This window comes from Lipophrys pholis (genome assembly GCF_963383615.2).
Source record: "Lipophrys pholis genome assembly, chromosome: 6".
Taxonomy (NCBI): Eukaryota; Metazoa; Chordata; class Actinopteri; order Blenniiformes; family Blenniidae; genus Lipophrys; species Lipophrys pholis.
The window spans coordinates 4,674,551-4,682,010 of record NC_137629.1 but is presented as its reverse complement, the minus strand read 5'-3'; positions in this window follow the sequence as shown (position 1 = coordinate 4,682,010).

The window sequence follows — 7,460 nt, the reverse complement described above, 5'->3', positions numbered from 1 at the left end:
GGAAACAGCACACACTGTAAGGTTCCTACGAATACTGAATATGTTTCATACGGAAGCCTATTACATTCACATGAAAAAATAAAAATCGACTCTGTTTTTCTGAATTAATGACATAATTATCTCATAATCATGAGAAAAAATGTAGAAAAAAAATCGGCAAATTCTTTCTGAATTTATGAGATACTGTTTTCTGAAAAAAATTTAAATTGGCATGCCAAATTTAATCCAGTTTTAGTTCTATTTGGTTGGGAGATACTCCTGTGTTTAAGTATTGTTGATGGTATTGTTATTAGTTTGTCAACTTTGCAGTGTTTATAACTCCAAACCTACAACGGTCAAGCACAGCTTCTGCTTGGAATAACACACACCACTGTCCCATTGATTCAGAACAACAGAGCCAACTTTTAAAATTTTTCAAAAAACAGTATCTTATATAATCAGAAAAACAGAGCCAATTTAAAAAAAAATTCCAAAAACACTATCTCATAAATTCAGAAAAACAGAGCCGAATTTATTTTAATGAATTTTTTCTCATAATTATGAGATAATTATGTCATTAATCCAAAAAAACAGAGTACTTTTTTTTTTCATATGAATGCAATGCGCTTCCGTAGTTTCGTGCTCTTCATGAGACCCAAATAAAAGGAAAATATAAATTTCAGGCAAGGCCAGGCAAATTTATCTATAGGGCACCATTCAACCAGGGCAAGTCCCAGTTCGTTACAAAGAAATAAAAGAAATACATTGAAGCTTTACAAAGAAAAAAGTAAAAAAATCACAGTCACAAATTTGTGTTCCATAACACTTTTAATATTTAACGTCTTACATCCACTATGATTCGGTAGTAAGGACAAAATACTTTAGCCTGGAATAATCTTGTATTTGCTTTTACCACACATTTAACAGTAAATAATACGCTATGGACGGTACCCAACCACACGCCCCGTTCACACAAGATCTTTCACACCTAAGAGAACTCACTTCTCGTTGATCCTGGATTTGTTAAAGTCTGTTGTTTATTAAGACCTTCTGAATATGGAACGAACTGCTGATCTGCTTGGATTCGTTCACACAAATATCCAGAGACCTTCAAGTCTCTGGGACAACGGGAACTTAAATATCCACGAGTTCCAACCGGAGGTGTGCAGAAGAGAATCTTTGAGCTTTCAAACAGGGTGGAGCTTCAAACTGGACTCTTGGATTGTTGGTCCCTTCATGGCCACTTTAGGATATTACATTAGCAATACTATGATCAGTGGGGGATTTTGCTATGAGCGAAGTGGGCAGCTGCCCAGGGCCAAACTCAATAGAGGTGCACATGCACAGGCTCAGATACCGTCTTGTGACTCCGCCCCCTGTCTGCGCAGACAGCTGTCAGCTCATGCAGTGAAACCAGACCAACATCGCTGCTCAGACACAAACTTTCTCTTTTATTACTGAAACAAGTTCACAAATATAATGTGTTTTGGGGCTGGTTTACTTTAAATGACAGTTAATTTGAGTTTAGGGAAAACAAAAGGTATATCGGGTATATTTTCAAACAACACAACATCCATTTTCAAAGCGTTTTTGAATGCTCTGATAGAAACCTCAAAAAATTTAAATAAACGGCTTTTAATGAATCTGAACATATCTAAACATTTATAAACATTAACAAACCTGGAAACATTTTCAAAATTCGTAACACATTTCTGTTTGTATGCTTTTAAAAATAACTATACTGGAGAAAGTTGAACCTGACCTGCAGCTTTTCAGCCAAATTTCTCCTTTCAAACTGTAAATTAGAAGAGATGGAACAGAGTTAATAATCAGAGACTCTCTATTGACCAGCCGCCACTGGTGGGAATGATAATAAAACCGAGTCCTGTACGCTTGACAAGAATGTCCCAATCAGAAATACCAGCTCACTTTATCTGGTAAACACGTACGTTTCAACCAACATTTCCACTGATCAAGAGAAGAAATCCTGAGTTTTTCATACATCAAAGATTTATTTTAGCTCCAAATCACAATGGTGCTTCCATTTTGAAAGTGTCCTCTGCCGTTGGGATGCTGTCCGACGACGCCTCATGGCCTGGCGAGCTCCTGTCTCAGGAGGAGAACTGGAGAGGACAACAATGTCAGTTTGCTGCTTCTGAAAATACTTTTGTTTATGTCGAATCGATTTCTAATGTTTAACGAGCCGGTTTCATGTCAATGAACGACCGTTTTAATGCACGGTGACGATTTCACTGACACATTCAGCATGACGACTTCATAAAGCTGTGAGCAAAACGCAACTACTCAGGATTAAACTGAAGTTTTCTTTTTCCTTGTACTCCAAGTTTTACCACTCAATTATCATGTCTTGTTCTCCAATAAAATAAAAACAGGATTATAAATAAATGGAGGAAAATCATTTCCCCCCACATTTGATATTTTTAAAGCTAAATCATACAACTATTTTATACAACTATTAGAAACTGCTTAGTGAATTCACTGCAAGTATCAATGGTGCTCATGAAACTAAAGTAATGATCTACAGAAATGAAACCACCATGTGTTGCGCCAGCTTTTACTGCAGGAAATAAAACCCTGAGAGAAGCAGGAATGTACAAGTGAACTTTATCTACAGCTTCACCTCCATCGAATCTAAATAATATCGACAAAAGCTTGTCTTTATAACTTTTACATTCTGATTGTGTGATTACTATTTTTTTCCACCATTAAATACTTTTCTTTCTTTTTTTTTTTATCAATGTGGTGTCATAACCAACAGTGGTATTTAAGTATCCAGTCATAAAACTCAGTTTCAAGCTCAGAATGTGCATTTAAGTGTGCAGTAGACTTTGATTTTCCTCAAATGTTGTGTTGAAAGGCTTTAAAACTTCTTGTAACGGCTGTTTAGTTAATAAATAAAAAAATAAAATAAGTTGTAGGAAAGCTATTTCTCTTCATGTCATTAGAAGTAGTACACTGGGATGCATCACTTACGTGGAGGCTGACCGGGCAACGACCAGCCCCTGAAGAGCATAAAGAGCTTGCAGCTGTTGCTCAGTACCTGAGTCCAGGTATTCCAGCAGGACCGGCTGTCCTCTGCTGGACGCTCTGGTCCAGAAGGTAGCTGTCGTCACAAGCTGTGCAGCAAAGCAGGAGGAAGAGTGAGTGCATGCCGAGCGGCTCCAACTGTAGATATTTCAGTCAGCGTAGCTATTTGAGCAGAACACAAGAGAGGCGTCTCCTCCAGGTGGTGGTGAGCTGACCTACCACTGCTGACCGGCACACAGCGGTCATCAGAGCCCTCAGGAAGGACGGCGACCTCCTCTGACCTTCATTCAGGTTCGCCTGATAAACAGAGCTGAGAGAAAGAAGAGCACTGGTAAGTAGAGGCATCAATCACGAACATATATTTCATTCATGGGCGAAATGTAAAGCTTTTTAAAACAAAGGGGCTTAAAGCATTATATATGTAAATATGTAAATCAATTTTGAAATTACTGGCCTGGCACACAACAAATCATAACACATAATCCAAAAAATATCATCTCTGCAGCCTTTTTTATGAGATATTCATCCATCCATCTATTTTCTCCTGCTTATCCGTTTCCGGGTCGCGGGGGTGGCAGTCTGAGCACCGTCACCCAGGTCACATTGCACCGATTATGAGATATTTGAAAGGTTAACTTTCATACTGCTACCCAGTGAAAGACCTGCTGGTCACTGGCCGTGTCGTCCAGGAGGAGTTTGTCCATCTGGCAGCTCAGCTCCTCAGGAAACATCTTTCTGGACGGCACTGCGGCGGAGCTGGAGCTGTTCAGCTCCATCAACTGGAGTTTCAGTGGGAGATGAGATGAGAGAAGTGAATAATGTGATGAACACAAAAGAGAGGAGCAGGAGCAGGAGCAGGAGCAGGAGCAGGAGCAGGAGCAGGAGCAGGAGCAGGAGCAGGAGCAGGAGCAGGAGCAGGAGCACCGTATCAGGTGGTTTGTTTAGATCAGGCGTGTCCAAAGTCCGGGTCTGGAGCCAATCAAGGCCCACAGTCAGATTTTTATGGCCCGCCCCCTCTGACCTAAAATGTTCTATTTTTATATAAAATACATTTTTGGACGATGTCAGTGTCACGAGTGGTCAACCAGCAGTCAAGTCTTTAGTTTCCATCCAGCTGCTGGTGGTTTGACTGAGAGGAGAAGCTCCTCCTGCAAAGTCTCACCTTGGAGGTCGTTGGTGTTTTGCTGAGCTCCGTGGGCCTGCTGCTCTTTAACATCGGCTTCGAATGGCAGGTCTCTTCTCTCTGCTCTCTCTCGCTCGCTCTCTCTCGCTTCTCTCTCTCTCTCTCTCACCGCTCTCTCTATCGCTGCTCTCTCTTGCGGCACTCTCTCATGCTGCTCTCTCTCTCTCGCTGCTCTCTCTGATCTCTCTGGTCTCTCTCTCTCTCCCTCTCTCTCTCTGCTCTCTGTTTCTGCTCTCTCACTTGCTTTTTCTCTGTCTCTCTCCCTCTCTCTCGCTGCTCTCTCAGTATCTCTCTGTCCTTGGAGAGCAGCTGCTGGTACACTTTTCTCAGATTTTCCTGTTCTTCAATCTGAGCCTTCTTGTGGATCTGCTGAATGGTTTCAGGACCCTGGTCAGCTCTTCTAGAGACCCAGTTGTTCTGAGAAAAACAAATGTTTTTTATTAATGTGAATCAATGACTTGTGTCGTATTCTGCAGTTTGAATTCAGATACCAAAGCACATTCAGCTTATGTTGGGTGAGACTTAAGGGGGCGTTCAGGTATTTGACAGCACAGATGTCTCTATTGAAATCATATACGTATTTGTTTAGGACTGAAAATGTTCCCAACTTTTCAAAATTCGTCAATATTTTTAATTATAATATCCCAAAAGGACTGTTTGGGTTTCTTTTTGTTTTACATTGCACTGACTCCAATCATACTTTTTTTTTTTTTAAATGAATTAAACATTAGACTTCAAGTAGGACTTCAGACTCGAGCAAACATCTAAACCAAACACTCACCGATCTCAGGTCCAACACGTCCTGGAGCAGGAATCTTATCCGAGAAGATGTCTGTCGCTCCTTAATATTTTCTATCTCAGTATAATACTGATCCATTTGAGGCTGACGGAAAAAACACAGAGAAGCTGAGACATAGTTTTATTTTGGTTTTTCTGTTCCATAACAACAAACAGCAGATCAATTCCCAACAGGAACCCTCACTAATGTCTCTGCAAACTGTGCGGAACCCATAACTCGGCTTTTTCAGTCTCACCTTGGTTTTCTCAGAGTCGATGTCCTTGCCGATGGTTGTGAGCAGTTTGCACAGACACTCCAGTGACCCCTCATCGTGGTTCTTCAGCAGCTTCTCCACACAGTTGAGCATGATGGTCTCTGACAACAAGTTCCTCCTGAACAGCTCGCCGATGAACTTGATGTTTACGATGGAGCGCCTTCGGGCCTTGGCCTGAGCTTCTTCCAGCTCCTCCTGGACCCACTTACGCTCCGTCAACTAAAGAGAACAAGACGAGCAAAAATGAATGTTGAACCAAATATTAATATTAACCTTGGTAAGTTTTTCAGACATATCTTTGCAGGAGTTGTAGTAAAACTCTTAAGTTGAATCAAAGCATACGGATGTAGCAGAGTCCACCTCGCCCTCTTTGGCCCTCTGGAACTCCTTCCTGCAGCAGCTCAACAGCAGCCGGTCAAATTTGACTGTGTTGTTTGGACCGTCCCTCATTTGGACGTTTAACTGTGAACCACAGACAGAGGTGGAGGTTAGGAGAAGAAGCGGACTGCTAATAACGTTTAATATTGAATACCCCACCACACTGGTGTTTAGAGTGCTGTTCTCTGCAGTGTGGCACAAAGCGTTTCTACATCTATAGAACTGTTTCAGTCATCCATCGTCTTAATTAGAAGATATTCTTACCTTCATACCGTTTAAAAGTACTCTTACAAAAGTTTTTCTGAGAGGATTATTCACTTTGGTTGGTTAAAACATCGGATTCACACAATCAGGGCTTTCATAGTCGATTAATTTGCTGCATCCTCGCAGTTTAACACATTTCTTAAAGCACTATTTTCCCCAGCTTGCCAAAGGTTGCGATTCGAGACAACCGGTCCAAAACGGTATTTTTTCTTTCGTACAGGACAAAGAAAGTGAGCAGACCAACAGGAACATGTCCGGGCTGAAGGGGACGAGATGGGTGCAGAAGTCATCATGGTGTGTTGGTCATCTTACAAAACTCAAAAATAGGCAGAAATAGAGTGACTGCTTCTTGGTGGGCTGGCGGAGGGATGCCAGGTCCTGGTATGTTGGTAATTTCATAAAAGACCTATGTGACGTCACATAGTCTAGTGATGAGTTACATTGTAAGTAATCAGATTATTGAGTGTAGTTAAGTATATGAGCTTAAAAAAAAAACCATTTCTCTACATTTATGGTCAGAAAAAGAAAAGAATAATGCCCCACATATTTTGCAACTTTGTCTCTTTAAAAAAAAGTTTATGTTGTAAACCAGCTTCAAATGTCCGCAATATAGAGCGAGTTACTGATGACTGTTAATTGATTAAAACTGTTTTTTCCAGAAACAGAACCAATTAGAAAAAAAATAAATAAAATTCTCCCAAATGTTAAGTGTGTGGTTTTATTACAAAAACAACCATCAGCGGGGGATTTTGCTCTGGGCGAAGTGGGCAGCGGAACCAGGGCGGAAAACCAGCCAGGTCCACCAGACTATGATCACAGCTTGTGTTCATTCTAACAGTACATAGTACATACAGGTTGTTCTGCTCAGTCTGACGTATGACGCAGAGCAGCAGACAGAACTCAGCTACTCTGACAACGTACACACACAGCTTTCATGACACACATTAAGGATGATGTTTGGTTGGCAGCAGACGCCAAGACAAAATTGACCAATTGCATTGAAGCCCAACTTATTGATGGAGTGTGGCCCCCACCCAGAAGAAATATTAACACTCTGCTCGTACCCCTGCGTGAGCGGTCAGGGTTCAGCGCTGCATATTGCATTTGGCTATCTTTGCTAAATATATGTTAAGACGTATATCGCCGTCTTGAGACTTGTTTTTTTAGACAACCAAGTAGAGGATCAAAGAACCGAGAGGAACCAGTGAGCTTCAGACTGGGTTCCTACACCAGAGTCCCATCTTCTGATGGAGCCACGCCGGCGAGCTCCCCGTCCTCTAGAGACAGATCTCAGTCCAGCAGAGCTCCTGCTGGGATGTGGAGGACAGACATTCACATCACACGTTCAGAAACAACGCTGTTTTCATGTTAATATGGAACGAAATCTGACCAGAAGCAGGTTCAAACTGCTTCTACTGCTGTTCCTAAAGTGGCAGAATATACATTAAACAAATATAATTACAAGTTTCCCATGAAAACATAGTTTTGCACCTAAATGCTAAAACACAATATTTGGTATAAAAGCATCCGATAGAGACTATTCATTTACCTTGATA